At 54.5% G+C, this 19221-nt stretch overlaps 1 protein-coding gene and 1 long non-coding RNA gene across 2 annotated transcripts in view; one reads left to right on the forward strand and one right to left on the reverse strand.

Annotated features, from left to right (window-relative positions):
- RTN4R (reticulon 4 receptor) overlaps positions 1-19221 on the forward strand; it is an 85214-nt gene that overhangs the window by 20891 nt on the left and 45102 nt on the right. The window lies entirely within an intron of this gene.
- On the reverse strand, positions 949-2916 carry LOC135423884 (uncharacterized). Its single transcript, XR_010435002.1, has 2 exons — positions 2577-2916; positions 949-1113 (listed from the first exon to the last, which is right to left on the reverse strand). It is a non-coding gene; the product is annotated as an uncharacterized LOC135423884 (long non-coding RNA).

Here is a 19221-nt window from a genome sequence, read left to right on the forward strand (position 1 = left end):
TGGTGTCCTGCTCTGTGCCAGTCCAGCTCTGCTGCCCAGACTGCACCAAACCTTGAAATTTTGGGTCCAGAGAGGGCCATGGAGGTGCTCCAAGGGCTGGACCAGCTTTGCTCTGGAGCCAGGCTGGGAGAGCTGGGGGGGTTCACCTGGAGAACAGAAGGCTCCAGGGAGAGCTGAGAGCCCCTTGCAGGGCCTAAAGGGGCTCCAGGAGAGCTGGAGAGGGACTGGGGACAAGGGATGGAGGGAAAAGACACAGGGAATGGCTTCCCACTGCCAGAGGGCAGGGTGAGATGGGATATTGGGAAGGAATTGTTGGCTGTGAGGGTGGTGAGGCCCTGGCACAGGTTGCCCAGAGAAGCTGTGGCTGCCCCTGGATCCCTGCAAGTGTCCAAGGCCAGGTTGGATGGGGCTTGGAGCAACCTGGGCTGGTGGAAGGTGTCCCTGCCCATGGCAGGGGTGGAATGAGATGAGCTTTGAGGTCCCTTCCAACCTGAAGCATTCTATGATTCTGTGATTCCATGATTTCTGTCTGAGCAAGACTTCAGTGTTTCCTTGGACCTGTGTGTCCCAATGTGCTGAATCCCAGTAGCTCATTTTGGGTGGATTATCAGAACCAGAAGTGCTGCCTGGGCAGCCTGGCCATGCAGAACCTGCATCTGCTCTTTGGACACGTCCTTTTGTGCTCCAGCCTAACACTGGCATTAGATTTAGAAAACTTCCTGTGCCCAGGAGAGCTCATATTTCAATCTTTAAAACCAACCTGAATAAAGATTGAAAAAATAAGAAGCCCCTGCTCTGGCTGCTGAGAGCATGAAGTGATATGGATTTTTTAGGCAATTAAATTGCACATAATAGAGTAACTAGGTTGTACAAATTTAAAGAGCACCTGGAATATGCAGGCATATTCTGAAATTTCTAATCTCATATTTCAGCTCTAGACCATTAATCTGCCATATTTAGGGCCTTTATTTCTTTTCTATCCCTACTGCTTGGAGCTGGGGCATTGCTGGTAAATGCAGCTCTTCCGTGGTCACCTCAGTCTCCTGTTCTGTCGGGTGCTGCCCCCTGAGCACCTTTTCCTCTGCACATCCCGTGCTCAACACCACTTTTTTTCTGAGGAGAATGGAGCAGAGCTTGTCAGAACTGGGACAGCTGCTTGGGAATGGGAGCACCATCAGCAGAGACAGCCCAGACCTTCCTGGGGAGGGGGGGTGCAGCCTCCATTCCCCCTGCAGGGGCTGTGCTGGGGGGGCACGGGCTGGGGGGGTCACTGTGGTCACAGCCCCAAGGCTGCCAGAGCTCCAGAAGGGTTTGGACAACACTCTCAGGGACAGGGTGGGATTGTTGGGGGGTCTGTGCAGAGCCAGGAGCTGGACTTGGATGATCCTTGTGGGTCCCTTCCAGCATAGGATGTTCTGTGATTCTGTGACTGCAGAACCCACATCACAGAAACCTCTGACAAAGCCCCTTTGCTCAGTCCTGCCATCTCTGCCCTGTGGCTGTGTCACTGCTGTCACCCGCCCGTGCCCTCTGAGCCCCCTGCACACCCCCCTGCAGGCTGTCAGAAGGAAGGTGAGCCCTTCCCTGGCTGGGCTCTGCTCCTGCATGGCCCATTCCTGCCCTTGGCACTGATCCCTGGGTGGCAGCTGCCCCCTGCCAGCAGCATATGAGTTGGGATGATGCTGGGGAGCCCCATCATCCCCAGCTCCTGCCTGCCCAGACCAACCCTGACTTCTTTATTCTTCCCATTCCCAGCTAGCTCTTCCCTGCCAGCCCTGGCTGCTGGCTTGCTCCCAGGACAAGCTGGAGCATGTAATCCCCTTTCCACTGGGCAGCTAATCCTGGTGTACTGGCCCCTTCCCTGCCACTCATCTCTGTGCTCACCCCTAAGCTGCTTTCCCAGGTCAGGTGGAGAGCAGTGAGATCCCTCCTGAGAGGGAGGATGTGCCCTGTGCCAAGGGCTGAGCCTGAGCTGACACCACAACTGCTGCTTATCCTTGATGATTTAAAGTCTGAGATGCACCAGTGGGATCTGGGCCCTGAGCCTGGGGAGAATCAAGGGGAACATCCTCTGTGCTCATTAGAGGAGATCAAGCCCTGGCACAGCTGCCCAGGGCAGGGCTGGAGTCCCCATCCTGGAGGGACTTAAAGGCCGTGTGGATGTGGCACTTGGGGACAGGGTCAGTGGTGGCCTTGGCAGTGCTGGGGAAGGGTTGGACTCAATGGTCTCAGAGGGCTTTTCCAGCCTCAGTGATTCTGTGATTCCATGTTTTCTGCCCTCCTCTGTGTGGCAGCAGTGCCTGTGCCTGTCCCACCTTCACGGGAGCCCTTTCCTGCCCTGAGGTCCCAGTTCCTGGCAGGGCAGCAGCAGTGAGTGTGTCCCAGCTGTGGGAGCCCCACTGCAGGCTCAGCAGGCTCCGTGCCAGTGAGGAGGTGGCTCTCAGAGGCTGATGCCCTGGGGAATTGTGCTTTTGTAGGTTTGACTTTTGGGCCATGGAGCTAACAGGGAGATTTTTCCCTTCACCCATCACAAGACCATCACCCTTAACTCTCCACATGGACCCTTTTGATCTCACTTGAGGTTGCAGGTGCCCAGGCCTGTTGAAAGTAGTTGATGGTGTAGTTTTGTGCACACTTGCAGAAAATCCTGAGCTCTCTGTCCAGCTGTAGACTTTGTTCTAGCAAAGTGAAGGGCTGGAGTCATGACTGGAACATTGAAGACTGTTCAGCAGTAAAACAAACATGAATTACAGCTCCTGTTTGTTCCCAAACCACATGCCTCGTCCCTCCTCTGTCTTTGATAGCTGGATCTGTTGGCAGTCCCACCCCTTTGCCCCAAGCTACCGCAGCTGCCCTGGGAAGTGTTGCATCACAGAGCCCTGGAACAGCTCCTGCCAGCCATGGGGGCTGGCCCTGGACCCCCTTCCCTGCATTAATCCAGCTCTTTTCAATAGGGATTGTGTCTGTAGGAGCACTGGACACGATGGGACCTGACTTTGGTCTGGGATCCCATCTGCTTGTAAATTCATGGAATCACAGACTGGTTCGGGTTGGGAGGGACCTTAAAGCTCATCCAGTTCCACCCCCTGCAGGGGGGACACCTCCCACCTGTCCAACCTGGCCTGGGACACTTCTAGGGATCCAGGGGCAGCCACAGCTTCTCTGGGCAACCTGGGCCAGGGCCTCCCCACCCTCACAGCCAACAATTCCTTCCCAATCTCCCATCTATCCCTGCCCTCTGGCAGTAGGAAGCCATTCCCCCCTGTCCTGTCCCTCCATCCCTTGTCCTCAGTCCCTCTCCAGCTCTCCTGGAGCCCCTTTAGGCCCTGCAAGGGGCTCTCAGCTCTCCCTGGAGCCTTCTCTTCTCCAGGGGAACCCCCCCAGCTCTCCCAGCCTGGCTCCAGAGCAGAGGGGCTCCAGCCCTGGCAGCGTCTCTGGGGCCTCCTTTGGACTCTCTCCAGCAGCTCCACGTCCTCCCTGTGCTGTTCCCAGGGCTGGAGGCAGCTCTGCGGGGGGGGGGGGGGGGGGGGGGGGGGGGGGGGGGGGGGTGTCTCACCTGAGCAGAACAGAGGGGCAAAATCCTCACCCACACTAAATGCTGCTGGTGTTTATCAAGGAGCCCCTGTCAGTGCTGAGGGAGCTGAAACCCTGCTCAGCTGCATCTAAACCAGGTCACAGGTTGCACTGATCACGTGATGTCCCTGCCAGGCACTCCTGGGAAAAGCCTTTTTGGGTGTCTCTGAATTTAGGCATCTTCAAAATGCTTTGTCTCCTTTTTGCCTCCCTCCTGGGGAAGGAGAATAGTGGCAGCTTGGAGTTTTGGCTGCATCCCTGTCCCCAAGGTGCCTCTGGAGGCTCTGGGGAAACAAGGACAAGGGGCAGCAGATGCAGGAAGCCATGTCCCACATCCCACCCTCCATGGTGCATCCACAGGGGCCTCTGTGGACTCAGGGCCTTTCAAACCCTCTCTGATGCAGCATCATTCAGCTGCAACTGCATCAGCCTCTGGGAGCTCATCTGAAATCCAGCCAGAGGGAAAAGGGGGGAAAAACTGCCCTGTTTTTGTTTGCCTGTGTGCACAATCCTGTGTGCTCCTTGGCTGCTTTAAGCTTCTGGCCCTGATTAGTAAAAGATAAATTATTTTCACATGAGAATTGTTTGGGAGTAAGTAGAGGTCCTGGGTGTTAATTTGCTCTTTGTTTTTGCTAACAGAACCGAGGGGGTTGGAGCCTGGTTGCACAGGTTTGTGTTGGCTTGTTTGCAAAACAAAGTTGGAGGGATCGACTTTGCAGAGCAAAATGAGCCAGAATGGAAGAAAATATGTGAGCGCTCTCTCTGGAGAGCTTTAAAAGTCTGTACACCTCTGAGATGCTTTAGAAATTCAGAGCTGACCCAGCTCACTTTGTTAAAAAAAAATAAAATATAAATAAAATACTGCTGCACCCCCCTCATCGTGGCTTTCTTTGTGAGGAACTTCTGACAGACTCTGAAATGCGCTGGCTTCTGAATAAATGATAAACCCCATCCTCGGGCACAGCACATGGTTCAGGCTGCACATCCAAGAGCAAATTAAATACTCTTCAGTGTAATGTCAAATGGAGCCGTTTGCTTCATTTTGAAGATTGTGTATTCCAAGTATTTATCTTTTTCTTGGGCTCCTCAGGAGGGGGAATCTCTGCCTGAGAGCCTGGCTGGGGAGAGGGCTGGGGGGAAGTGTGGGTGGCACGTGGGCTGTGATGCTCCAAGTGCTCCTGCCCGTGTTTGGGGAGGGCTCAGGAGCCTTTTGAAAGCAAGGAGAGCCTCATGCTTGGGCCATGGGAGGGCTCCCCTGTGCTCCTCTCTCACAGCAGGGCTGGGGTGCAGGGGTGCTGCTGGATCTCCTCGGAGCAGGGATTTGCTGCAGGGACCCAGACCTGTCAAACAAACTCTGTGGCTGCTGTGCTTTGAGACAAATGGATCAGCAAAGGACTGGACAGGTCTTGCCAGAGTGCTCCTCAAGGAACCTACTGGAGGGCACTTTGCTGCCCAGCCCTGTCTCATGACAGGAAGTCCTTGGGATGGAGCACTCAGAGATCCTGTCCCTGTCCCTGCTCAGGGCTCCCAAACCCATAAGGGGAGATGATGCTCCAGGTCTGTCAGTCTGCTGAGCACCAGCATCTCTGAGCTGCATGTGAGCTCCTTCTGGGGACCCAGGAGTGTGAAAATCATGGAGAAAAGTGTGTCCAGAGCTGCTCTAACTGTTCTAATTCTCCACAGGTGACAGGAGAGGCAATAGCTGAATGTTTATACATTAGTTAGGTAAGGATATAACAGCCCTTTATGCTGCAGAGCAATCCCAACTGCACTTCATCCCCCCTTCTGCTGCCTCCTGCCTCCTGTCTGCTCACTGGACATGTGATGAGCCAGTTCCAGCTGTGCCTGTCCCCAGCTTGAGTTATCAGCCTGATGTAAGAAAAGGCTTTAAGTTTATTTGACACATAAGGAGAACAGAATCCCCTTGTATCGTCTCCATGAGCAGTCCAGTCAGAAATATTACAGATTGATCAGTATTTTATCTGGGAAGGAGGATGGCTCCTTAACATCATTAAGTGGTGACCTTTAAAACTCATATTCTCCTGCCAGCCTGGTCGGGCACTGGATGATGGTGGTGGGGAGTAAAATAAATTGTTTGCTGAGATCAGTGCCTGTGTGTTTTCAGTGGTGTGGAGGTCCCTGGGCCACTCTTCACTGTCTCTTTCTTTTTTACAGCAGAATAAATTCTGTTTGGTGCCCAGGATGAATTTTCAGAGTCATATGTCATGTTTTACAAGGGGCTGACAGCTCAAATTGGGTCAGAATAATGGTGCCCAGCCCTAACTCACCTCAATGACTTTATTAGATTCCTCATCCAGAAGCAGATGAGAAGGCTGGGTTCTGGGCGGGTTTCTTTGGAAAGCTGATCTGTTTAGTTCCAACTTTCAATCTGGGGGTGTGGTGATGCTGTGCCCAGCTGAGGGTGGGTGACAGCAGCAGAGCCGGGAGTGAGGCTGGGACATGCAGTGGCTTCACACCAGGATGCTCCAGGTCTAGACCTGAGTTCTGTCCCCTTCAGCCCTGGTAGTTTGGGAATGTGAAGGGGTCAATCCCACAAAGATCTGGGCAGACTTGCCTTGAGCCCCCTGAGTTTTGGGCAGCCCCTGGCAGTGTGCTGAGGGGATCTGCTCCACCAGGCCCTGCATGTCTCCTGTGCTTGAGGCTCATGCAGGTGCTGAGCTCTGAAGACAAGACCCCCTCGGGGCAGAAAGCTGCAAGTGCTGCCCCATAGCAACGTCTTCATACTCCTGGCTGTCATCTTCCAACTCCTGCAGCCTGGGCTAGTGCAAGGTGTCCCTGTCCATGGCAGGGGGGTGGAACTGGATGAGCTTTAAGGTCTCTTCCAACCCAAACCATTCCATGATCCTCCGTGGCTACAAGAAGTCCTGCCAGTCCCCAGCCAGCCCTGTGCCACAGCCACCCCACCCCTGGTCCTGCAGGGATGTGTCCCCTGGGCCATTTGCAGGAGCTCTGGGATTCCAGCTGTCTGCAATGTCTGTGTTGTTGCTCTGGCCCAGGTTGGCTTTGACACAGCCTGGGACCCTCACACAGCTGAACCCTTCATCTCCACTGGGGTGGCACCTCCAGACCTACTGCAGCCCCTAAACCCTGTGTCTGTGCCCCTCTGCTCCCCCCAGCCTGGTGAGTACACCCCCAGGGTGGGCAAATCAACCTCCTGTGGCCTGTGCTTGGAGGGCTCCCTTCCCTTTGTTCCCACAGGGCTCCTCTTGGCCAGGGTGGGCTCTGTGAAGTGGGTCCAGCTCTTGTGCTGCTGCCCACGGCCTGAGCACGGGGCTGGACCCCTCTGCTGTGGAAGTTGGGGCTGCCCCATCCCTGGGAGTGTCCAAGGCCAGGTTGGACGGGGCTTGGAGGAACCTGGGCTGGTGGAAGGTGTCCCTGCCCATGGCAGGGAGTGGAACGAGATGAGCTTTAGTGTCCCTTCCAGCCCAAACCATTCCATGATTCTGTGAGTAATTGCCTGGGGCAGGAGCGATGCCCCAGGAGAAGCAAGAGCAAAGTGGGAAGGAAGCAGGTGAAAGTTGAAGGGTTGTAACTCTGGGAGGGGTTTTGGCTGCCCCAGGGCAGTGGGGGACTGGTGGATCCTGTTCCCATGGGGCTGTGGTCAGAGTTCTTACTCCTGCCATCAGCCTGAAGCTGGATCCAGGATGGTATGGATCCTCTGTTTCCATTTCTGTTGCCTTCAAGCCTGGGGCTCCCAGCACAGCCTGGAGCATCCGTGCAGGCAGCAGGGATCCTGTCTGGGAGGTGGGCAGGGTGAGCTCAGGCAGCCTTGGGGCAGGAGGGTCAGCCCTGGGCTGGATCCTGAGCATGGACATGAGGCCACGGTGACCTAGAAGAGAAGGAGGAAGAGGAAGAGGAGGAGGGGGGGGGGAGAGACTCTGTGCTGGCCCAGCACTGTGTCTGTTCCAGTCAAGACACAGTGTAGAGTCATTCCTGGGTAGTGCTTTCAGAGATGAGCAGGGAAGTGCTGCATCTTTTTTATGACCTCTCTTCCTTGACCTCTGAGGGGGGTGGTGAGCACTGGGCTCATTCCCAGGCACTCGGTGCAGAGGCCCTTTGTCCCTGCTCCAAACCAGGGGCACGGGGACAGTGCCAGAGAGGAGCTGCATCACGAGAAGGGGTGACAGGCCCTGGGGACACCAGGAATAGCACAGACACCAGCTTTGGTCCCCTCTGAGGACAGAAATTGGGGTTTTCCCCAAGCTCTGAGCAAACACTGCTGTTGGCACAACTCCTCTGAACCTCTGAGCTGGAATGTTTGCCCCTGGTTTCAGGGCCGTGTTCCCAAGGGAAGCAAGGACAGAGTATCTCTGTCTTCAGCAAGGATCTGCCTGACTTTGGGATGTCTTTGCAGAGCTCAGACAGCCCTTAAAGCAGAAGGTTACCCTAATTTATAGTCCCTGGATTTATGGGAGGGATATATCAAGGCAGAGTGTAATAGCTTTCATGTGGCCCATCAGCCAAGGGGGGACCATCTTGGAGTCTCTGGGAGCAGGGACAGCTGCAGGATCCTTCCTCAGCATAGCTGCTTTAACTCCTTCCATTCAGGAGCAGGGAACAGACAGTCCTTCCACTCCCTCACAGTGCCTTCAAGTGCTGAACCTGTGCTGGGAGGAAGCTGGAGGTGCTCTGCAAAGCCCCTTGGCTTCTGGAAGTGATGGGAAATGGAAGATGTGGAGATTTCTCAAAGCTCAACCAGCACAGCATGTGGGGCCAGAGAGTCCCTGCCCGGCTGCAGGAGCTGCTGCAGGTGCCCTGCAGGTACCCCGTCCCCTCACACCTCACTCCACACTCCTGCCCCCACCACGGGCACCTTTGCCCTTCCTGTCCCTCCCTGCACCCGTACCCAGAGCTGGTGCTGCTGTTGCTGGGCTCTCTCTGCCCTTCGGCCCGGCCCTGGGACCTGCCCCAAAGGTTCCCTTCAGCCATGGGCATCTCTTGTTGCTCCCTCAGTGTCCCTTGTTCATCTGACAAGCAGAAAGCTGAGAGGGCAGATTAGCTCCTGTTCCACTTCCCACACCTCGTCTGACAGCCCTTGGGAGGGTGGGGAGAGAGTTGTGGGGGCTGATCTCTGTCCTCCTCCCTGTCCCATGGCATCACCCCCATCCAGAGTGATGCCCCAGGTGATGCCCTGGCTGGGGAGGTGCCCCAGGCAGGACAGAGCTGAGCTGGGTTGGACTCACTGGGGCTCTGTTTGCTTTTCCCAGTGCAGCACAGGGTCCTGGGGGCACCAGCATGCAGACATATGGAGAGCTGGGAGTTCCTCTGGGAGCTGGGGTCCCAAGAGCTGCTCCCTGCAGCAGTAGTATCTCAGCTGGACTGGAGATGTTGATCCCAGCAGCTGCTCCCTGCAGCAACAGCATCCCAGTGGGAGCTGCTGGGAGAGCCTGGAGCAGCACAGGGCTAGGGAAGACTTCACTGGTGTCGGTGCCTGGCAGTGCTGGTGCTGGAGAGCTGTGTGGACTGAGCTGGGCTGGATTCCCTGCAGGATAACTCTTTCTGACTCGTTCCTGAGGCTGCAGGCAGGGCCTGGTGGGTGCTGAGGCCCTGGAAGGAGCGGGGAGAGGGAAAGGGATGGGGGTGGAAGCAGGTCCCAGGCACTGAGTGCTGCATCCTCCCCCACCAGCCCCATGCAGAATAGAGAGCATGAGCCTTCCTCACACAGCCCAAAAAGCATAAATGCTTGGAGCACCTCAGCTCCCTGAGCCTTTGCTCTCAGTGAAATCCCGAAAATCCTGAAATCAGTAGGAATCACTTGGACTTCATGGACCCAGCAGAGCAGGCTGAGCCTTTGCCATGCAGCTGCCCCCACCAGCTGGAGCTGCACTTTTAGAGCTGCTTTGCTGTGAGTGTAGGAGGGTCATGGTTGCAAAACTATTCCTGGGGCCCAGGCTCTCAAGCCCTTCCTCCTCCTCCTCTGCAGTCCCTGTGTGGAAATGCCTGTGCCCACTCGAGAAGCTGGCATTGCTGCTTGAAGATGTTCTGCTTCTTTAGCAAAGCTTCAGCAGTTACAAAAACTCCTCTTTAAAAATTCATGCTGTTCTGTATCATGTTAAATATTTATTCTTAAGGAACAATGCGTTCCCCCCTCCCCCATTCTGCTATGATACCTATTTTGCATATGAGCTGATTAATTATTAAGCATCTACATTTTATTTTGACTAACAGAAGATGTGCTCCAGTCAGGTGGATGCCTGTTGTGTTCTGCTGAGCTGTGAATTCACCTTCCCTCTCCAAACAGAGAGATCCTCTCTGGTTGTATCTTGGAGCTCTCCCATGCTGGGAATCTGAGCTGGCCATGGCCAGTCCTTCGTACCCATAGTGCTGCAGAGCCCCTGCTCACCTGGCCATGGAGGATCTCCTGTACATCCAGCAAGAAATCAGGATAGACTCTTCAGCCCCACCTGGGTTTTCTCCCTGCCTGCTCACTTTGGTGTCTTCAGGTGTAGAGGATGCTCTTTTTCTGGTGGAGGTGTTTCCCCAAGGCTGGGGCAGGAAAAAGATCTGGCTGGGCAACCAGGATGGCCCAGGGCAGCAGTGAGTGCCTGGGTGCCAACTTTCACCCTGGTGAAACAGGAAAGGGGGCAGAACTTGGCTGTCCGGGGCCAAAGGCAGCTGTGTCCCAGCACTGAGGGGCTCCAGGACTAACACTGGTGGTGCCACCAGCTCTCAGAGGACAGTTCCCTCCAATGGAGCTTTGAGCTCCTCTGCGGAAACCACTTCTGAAGCTGAGACCCAAACTCTCTAAAGGGTCAGAGGGGAGACCTGTGTCCTTGAAACAGGGAGCTGGACTGGTGATACAAAGAGTCCCTGGGCCGTGCTGGACACTCCCTCCTTTGGAAGTGGTTGGTAGGTCCAGCTCTGTAACTGGAGCCTCTGTCCACAGGAGTTTTGTGGAAGAGGAAATCTGCAACTTAATGGGACTTAGCGGGGCCACCACAGCTTTTCTGGGCAACTTGTGCCAGGGCCTCACCACCCTCACAGGGAAGAATTTCTTCCCAATACCCCATCTGACCCTTCCTTTGGCAGTGGGAAGACATTCCCTTTTGTCCTGTCACTCCAGAGGGTGTCTGCAGTTTAGTGATACTGGGCACAAAGCCACTGGACCTCAGCACACCTGTGCAGGGGCTGGGTGTGCCCCTCCCAGCAGGTGTGGGCACCTTCTCTGTGCACCAGCTCAGGTGGACAATGGATAACTGGAGAAAAGAGCTCTTGGCATCCTGGGACCCAGTCCCGCTGCAGGGACACCTCCTGGCAATGCTGCTCTGGCACTGCTGAACTCAGGAACAGGAGCTGAGGAAAGAGCTGTTCCCAGGGCAAACTCTACTCTAGAATTATCAGGAATTAATCCTGCTAAGAAAACTGGATTACTATTCAGGAGAGATCTGAAAACCCAGCATTTGTATTCTGTGGGAAATTCCAATGTTAGTCCCTCTTTTCCCCTCCCCAGATTTCCCAAGGAAGAACAAAAATAACTCTTAAGTTTTCCCATGGAAATATAATCTCAGCTGCTTTGCAAACACAGGAGCATCTTCCTTTCTGTACGTCCCAGGCAGAGTAATAGATAGTCTTTGCACCAATAAAATGCAGCTCCGGGATCCATTTTGGAATTGATGTTCGGGAGACAAGGAAAATGAAGCAAATTGAGCTGAGGTGTTTGGTCGAGGAGCTCTGTCAAAACAGAAGTGATCCCTCCCTCAGTGCGTCCCCTCCAGTGCTGCAGTCTCCAAATGCCCTGGGAAAAGCAGCTCTACCCTTGAGACAGGAACCACAAAAAGAGGAGACTCTGCAAGGCGGAGATTTCCCAGAGGGTTCGGTGCAGACACACGAGATCTTTGTCTCCGGCCGGGTTTAACAGCCCGGTTTGGGAGCGCTGGCACAAAGCTGAGCTTGCCGGGGGGCTGTGCCCAGGGCTGGGGCTGGGTGGGGGCACAGGGGCTGCGGGGGGTGGTCCCGCTCCTCCTTTCACAGCTTCATCAGCGAGCTGCAGGCAGCTCGGGCAGCCCGGCGGGGACAGGCACAGATGGTGCGAAACTGGGAGGTGCTGGTAACAACAGCGCAGCGTGTGATGGGAGCCCTGGCAGGGGCTGGAAAATCGGGCACAGTGGGATAATGCTCAGCTCTGCAGCAAACGGCCCAGGGCAAAGCTGGCCATGGAGCCCAGTCCTCACTGCTGGCTGTGCTCAGGGCTTGGGGACAGCATTCACGTGGGGCAGGTGCTGCAAAACCCTCCTGCCCTCCCCAGCCGGGCACACTCTGGGCATTGGGGGCACTGTCTCTGCAGGATTTTTCAGCCAAATCCTGACAACCTGTGAGCAGGGAGGGCAGCAAGTGAGAGCAGGGCCTGGGGAGAGTCACAAAACCATGGAATGGTTTGGGTTGGAAGGGACCTGAAGGATCATCCAATTCCACCCCCTGCCATGGGCAGGGACACCTTCCACCAGCCCAGGTTGCTCCAAGCCCCGTCCAACCTGGCCTTGGACACTTGCAGGGATCCAGGGGCAGCCACAATTTCTCTGGGCAACCTGGGCCAGGGCCTCCCCACCCTCACAGGGAAAAATTTCTCCCCAGTCTCCCATCTAACCCTGCCCTCTGGCAGTGGGAAGCCATTCCCCTTGTCCTGTCCCTCCAGATGAGCTGTGTGCTGTTGGCAGTGCTGGGGTTCTGCCTGTCCCTGTGTGAGCACACGTGTCATCATCTGCTTTCAGGAGCAGAAGGGATCTTGAATGTTGATGTCCCACCTTGAAAGGGCCACTTTTGGTGGTGTCAGGCACTGGCTGTGATACAAACAGGGCTGTAGCATCATCTTGAGGACCCACAGCAGGGACCTCCAATGACAGATCTGCAGGTGTTGAGCACACCTTGGGCCTGCAGGACCTGGCTGCCATGTCCCTCACCTCAGTCCCATGGGGCTGTACTCAAAGAGAGATGGTGCATTGGGCCAGCAGTGGAGTGATCTGATGTGGAATACCAGGACAAGGGGGAATGGCTTCCCACTGCCAGAGGGCAGGGAGAGATGGGAGATTGAGAAGGAATTGTTGGCTGTGAGGGTGGGGAGGCCCTGGCACAGGTTGCCCAGAGAAGCTGTGGCTGCCCCTGGATCCCTGGAAGTGTCCAAGGCCAGGTTGGACGGGGCTTGGAGCAACCTGGGCTAGTGGAAGGTGTCCCTGCCCATGGCAGAGGGTGAACGAGATGGGTTTTAACATCCCTTCCAACCCAAACCATTCTGTGACTCTGTTCCATGGGAGAATGGGAGGTACTTGCAAAGGCAGGTCCAGAGTCTTCCCTGCCTCTGTGTCAAGGCTGTGCATCAGCAAATGTTCTCTAAGAGGGCAAGATCTCCTGTTCCCATTGGAAAGGCTCAGGAGCAGAGACATGGATGAGGCACTGCAGGCAGGTTCAGCTACACCTCCAGGACTGGGTGCAGGAATGCAGGTTGTATTTTGGACGAGTCTGGCTTTGAAGGCACCAGTTGCTGGAGCAGCTGCTATTTCCCTGCACCCTTTGTGGCTGTGGTTAATCACTGTGACTCATTCTGAATTGAATTCTCTGCCTCTAACCTTAAGCTGCTGGATCTTGCTTTGCCATCCTCTGCTGGCTTGAAGAGCCTTTGAGTGTCCAGGAGTTTCCTTCCCTGAAAGTGCTTAAATGCTGTTATCAGGTCACCTCTTAGCTTCTCTTTAGAGGAGAGGCAGATCATGTGTCTTCAGCCTCACTCTGTTTGTCCCTGCTGTTGACATCATTTTAGACTCTTCTTTACAGCTGGTCTCTTTCTTGAAGCTTGTGCCTTTCTCTTGGGATAGTTTTGCACTGGAGCAATCCTATAATCCTGCCTTCCTTTTGTTGTAGGATGGGCCAATTCCCTCCTGGCCTTGCAGAAGGCCCCCATGTGTGATCACATGGATGGCTCAGGAGTGATGAATTTTGGTGTTCGGACCCAGCACTGTGACTGGAACTATGACACTGGCTGGAAGCTGCAGTTTTGATGGACATACCCTGTCAGACTCATGGATGTGTGGAGCAGGAAGAGTTGGAACTGGTGTGTTTGGACACAGACAATGAAGTTTTGTTTTACTTTATTCCCCTCTGTGTGAAGCTGGCTGGCCTTGTGTCCTCTCGTCTCCTCAGACAGCTACAGGGAGATGGTTAAAACTGTCAAACCAGAAGGGAACTCTCTTTCCTCCTGCCAGCCCTTTCCTTTCCAGCTGTTGCACAGCTGCCCCAAGGCCACAGGAATGCTCAGAATTGGCTCAAGGACATCTAATGCAGGGTGACAGTGGCTTACGTCTGTGCTGGTTTAAAAGTTAACCAGCAGGGGAAATGAACTCAACTCAAAAGAGAGATTATAAATCAGAATAACAATTTAATAAAATAATACAATAAGTACAATTATACAGACAAACAATTGGTCTTAACCCACAAAACCCAAATGTATAACCCAGCACCCTGGGGCATGAACAAAGTGGTGTTCCTTGAGCCCCCCCGAGTCCAAAGTAAAGGGAGAAGGGAAAAACCTGCTGGTGGGAGAGCTGCTGCAGTCTGGTCAAAGTGGTGATTGCAGTCCAGCCGAGGGTGGTGGTCTCAGTCTGGTTGAGAGTAGTGAGCTGCAGTCTTCCTCTGGATCCCACGAGTGGTGAAAAGGTTCCAAAACTCCAAGTTTATATATTCTCCAGTTCAGGCAGGAATGGTCAGTCCTTCCCTCAGAGCGGGGAATTCCATAAAAGGCTGTGAGGACAGGAACATCTTCCTATCTCACAGGCCTCTTAATGCCTAGTTTATAGCCTGAGGAGCCAGGCTGCTCTGGGCAGAGGGTGTAAATGCTCTATTGATAAGAGTTTCTGGGAAATGGCATGGAAGGCTATAGAATACACAGGTTTGGGTTACACCCATCCAGTGATGAATTGGTCTCAGCTGTTCTAACTAGGACAACGTTCCATCTCAGTTCCCTGCACCCAGGACTGACTCCCAACCCCTCTGAGACCCAAAGGCCATGAACGTGCTGTGTCCCCCACAGACAAGCTGGATCCTGGCCTGGAGGGAGCTGCATCCTGAAGCTTCCTGGGCAGAGGGAGGGAAATGTCATTCTTCTGGAGAAGTCAGAAATCCAGGCTCAGCCAGAGAGAGAAGACATTCTGGGGCCTAAGCCAACCCAAGACAGCTGGGGATCAAACCAGGAATCTACTTGGACAGCCCAAGCTGCTAGGATGGTGACCCTCCCTGCTGGCACTGTGCATCCCTGAGGTCATAGAACCATAGAATCAGAGAATCAGCTGGGCTGGAAAAGCCTTCCGAGATCATCAAGTCCAACCCTCGCCCCCACCCCACCGTGTCACCCAGCCCATGGCACTGATGCCACATCCAGTCTCACTTTAAACACCCCCAGGGACAGGGACTCCACCCCCTCCCTGGGCAGCCCATTCCAATGCCTGATCACCCTCTCTGGAAAAAATTATTTCCTAATATTCAACCTGGCACAGCTTAAGGCCCTCTTGTCCTACTGCTGGGTCTTGGGAGAAGAGCCCGACCCCCCCTGGCTCCCCGCTCCTGTCAGGGAGTTGCAGAGAGTGAGGAGGTCTCCCCTGAGCATCCTCCTCTCCAGGCTGAGCCCCCCCAGCTCCCTCAGCCTCTCCTCACAGCACTTGTGCTCCAGTCCCTTTCCCAGGCCAGGTTGGACGGGGCTTGGAGCAACCTGGGTTAGTGGAAGGTGTCCCTGCCCATGGCAGGGATGGAATGAGATGGGCTTTAATGTCCCTTCCACCCTTCCATCCTGTGATTCTATGATTCTGTGAGTGAAAAACCAGTATTTTCACATCACTTGGAGCAGGAGGTGAACATTTCAGAAGGGCTGGGAATGAACCAGGAGCCTTGTTAATAGAGGTCAGCCCCTCTTTGTTGGCCCAGGACCCTTTCCTGAGGTTACAGAAGCACTGCCCAGGGCAGACTTCAGACATTGGAGGGCTTTCCTTTGGGCTTCCAGGACAGCCAGGACCCTTGTGAACCCTGGATGCCAGGATCCCTGACCTGCCTCTTCCTCTGCTGCCACCATCCTGGCTGGCCCCTGTCCAGGCTGGGCTGGGGTTCCCTGACTGCAGAGCTCCAGCAGAGGCAGGAAGGCACAGAGGTGGTGGCTTTGCAGGTGTCTGAATGGAGACAAACCCTTGGTAGTTGGGCAGAATAATTTAAATTCCACAAAACCTCCATCCCAGGAGGGACAGCACCCACTGACCCATGGTCCACCCACAGGAGTCTGGTTCTGCTGTCCTCCTGTGCCATGTCTGTCTCCTTCTGAAGGGATATGGTGACTCTGAGCTTCACTTGCCCTGATGTTTCTTTCCCTGCATGGATGACCTGTCCCCATCAGCAAGGAGAACTTCCCTCAGCTGGAGGGGGCTCAGGTCCATATCTCCCCCTTAACCAGGGGCTTGTTCTCTTCAGCTGACAGACAGGGAATTACGCTTGGGTCTGCACAAACCTCCAAGCAGGCACTGTTTGTTCTCCTTTTCCATGCTTGGCCATGTTTTCTGCAGGAATCCCCTCCTCCACAGGTTCTGCAATACCCATTTCAGGTATTTCCACGGGTTTCAGGGGAAGCCAGGCCAGCAAAGCTCTCCTGGACAATGGCTGATAACTCATTCCTCCCCTATTCTCTGCTTGTCTCCTGGGAAAGCCCCCTCTTTAAATAACAGGCTGAATGCTTTTAGGTTCCAGAGTGGTTTTGCAAAGAATTGCATCAAGGACTCTTAATGCTCAACCTTTCCCATCTCCCTGCAATTCTGGAGTGTGAGGCTCAGGCTGGGAAGTACCTGGAAACACTCCTGACCCCACACAGCCTGTTCTTGGCAGAGCCCAGAGCTGCAGCTGGATCTTGAGGGACCTGCCCTGGCCTCCCCCACAGCTGCTTGGGGTGGCATTCAGGGAGGCTGGGCCCCCCTTTGCACGGGTGGTGTTGGTGAAAAGCGCTGTCAGACCTCAACAGGCAGTTCTGCCATGTGAGCTGGGCTGGGGCTGCTCCCACTTGGGAGGGCACGGGGGTGGGCTGTGCTGCTGCTTTGGGTCTCTGAGTTCCCCTGAGCCCAGAAATGTGGACAGTTGTGAGCTGGAGGTACCCTGGGTCTGTGCAAGGGCAGCCCTGAGGAACTCTACAACTCCCTGACAAGAGGTTGCAGCAAGGTGGGGGTTGGGCTCTGCTCCCAGGGAACAAGGGACAGGAGGAGAGGGAACGGCCTCCAGCTGTGCCAGGGGAGGGTCAGGTTGGATATTGGGGAAATTCCTTCATGGAAGGGGTTGGTTAAATATTGGAACTGCCCAGGGAGGTTTGGAGTCCCCGCTCCTGGAGGTGCCCAAGGAAGGCCTGGCCTTGGCACTCAGTGCTCTGGCTGGGGGACAAGGTGGGGATGGGCACAGGGTGGATTCCATGGGCTGGGAGGGCTTTCCCAACCCAAATGATTCCATGATTCTGTGACGTCAAACTGCAGGAGCAGGTCCCACCAGCCCCAGGCAGGAGGTGAGGTCTCTGGGGCAGGATTTCTTCCCAGGAGGTGAGAGGGGTCACCTGCCTGCAGAAGGGCTTGCACAGAGCTGTGGGTCCCAGGCCCAGCACAGCCACACCAGCTCAGATCCCATCTGTGACCCTTGGAGTGGGTCATAGCATGACCCCTGAGTGGAAAGAGCTCTTCAGATGGGGGGGACAAGGTGAGAGAAGGGATGGTGTCAAAAGCTGGAGCTCAGATCTGTGTTGTTTGAGGCACAGGAACTGGCTGCTGTGCCCGGGAGTGGCAGCTCTGGTGTCACCAGCAGGTTCAGCCACCAGATTTTGCATTTTCCTGCTGACCAACTGTGAGCTTGGGACAGACCTGAATCCAGGTGGCCTTGTTGTGTCTATGTTTCAGGAGTCAGAGAACACGGTTGTGTCCTAGGGCTGTCCAGCCCGTGGCTGGATGATCCCTGAGGTTCAGGTTTGTTGTCTCCTGCAGGACCAGCCCCCCCCCCCCTTGCCCATGGCCCACACTGGGGGGTCAAGGACATCTCTGGGGTCCCTCCCCTGCCCTGTGGGAGGGCTCTGGGGACATGGGTTAGTGCAGTGCTGGGGGATGGTTGGGCTCCACGGTCTTAGAGGACTTTTCCAACTTGAATGATTCCATGATTCCATAATTTCATGCTCAGAGGAGGAAGATCCTCCATGAAGGCACATACATTACCTTGGACACTGCTCCTGACCCTGCTGGAGGATCTGGCGGTTCAAACAACCACAGACCTGCTTCAAATCCAGCTTTGCAGAGAACTGCCCATGTGTGTGAGGGGCAGTGGCTGAGCTGTGGCCCAGGGCTGGGATGTGCAGAGAAACCAGGGTAAGCACAAAGCAACTGGGGAAAAAAATAAATAAAAAATAATTAAAAAAAAAACCCTTAAAAAAATTTAAATTAGTTTTTTTCCTTTTCATGTTGTGGGTCTGCATTTTCTTCTCATTTTCCATTCCTCTTTGAGCTTGTACTGCTGAAGTGGTTATTTTGTGCTTGTTTCTTTAATTAGTTTCTTAGCAGTTTCCCAGCTTTCCTATAGAGATTTGTTCTTCTTCTGAAGTTTATTTTTTAAGGTTAGGACTGAAATGTTCACCCACACTGAAAAGGAGTGCTGAAGTGAAAGGAAAAGCTTTGCTGTAGGAATGATGCAGAGACATTTGCTGAGCCACAAAGTCCACCTGCTGATCCCCTGGGTCTCCCACAGACACCCAAGGGAAGGGGCTTGGATTGGACCTTGTAGGACACAGGGACACGGAGATGCTCCGAGGGCTGGAACACTTCTCCTATGGGGAAAGGCTGAGAGACTTGGGACTGTTCACCTGGAGAAGAGAAGGCTCCAGAGAGAGCTGAGAGCCCCTTGCAGGGCCTAAAGTGGCTCCAGGAGAGCTGGAGAGGGACTGGGGACAGGGGATGGAGGGACAGGACACAGGACAGCTTCCCAGTGCCAGAGGGCAGGGAGAGATGGGAGATTGGGAAGGAATTGTTGGCTGTGAGGGTGGGGAGGCCCTGGCCCAGGTTGCCCAGAGAAGCTGTGGCTGCCCCTGGATCCCTGGAAGTGTCCAAGGCCAGGTTGGACGGGGCTTGGAGCAACCTGGGCTAGTGGGAGGTGTCCCCCCATGGCAGGGGGTGGCACTGGATGAGCTTTAAGGTCCCTCCCAACCCAAACCATCCCATGATTCCGTGGTTCTATATCCCATCATCAGAGTTTGCAGACTGAATTTAGTGGGACTTTGGCTCCTCAAGCAGTTAAATGCTTCAGCAAAGCTTCCCTGTTCCCTCTGGCTGAAGCACGAGGCTAATTTTATCCTGCTTCCTCTGGAAATGTCAGCTTGTGTGTACAAGAATTTTACAGCAACTTTGTGCCTTGAAAACTGAAATCACTTTTTAATCCTAACAAGGAATCAATTTGTTTTGAATGTGCAAAGATTTTATGCCACCGAGAGAGAAGGCTTTTTAATATGGATATAATAAGCCTCTGGTATGTCCATGTTTAGAATAATCCATGGATTTCTTATTGCCCTGCCTCAGAAAAGATGCTGGAGTAAAGGAAAAGCTTGTGAGAAGGGCAGCTAGGGTGATCAGAGGTACACAAAAGGTCTTGGATGGG

The sequence above is a fragment of the Pseudopipra pipra genome, chromosome 18, assembly GCF_036250125.1.
Source record: "Pseudopipra pipra isolate bDixPip1 chromosome 18, bDixPip1.hap1, whole genome shotgun sequence".
Taxonomy (NCBI): domain Eukaryota; kingdom Metazoa; phylum Chordata; class Aves; order Passeriformes; family Pipridae; genus Pseudopipra; species Pseudopipra pipra.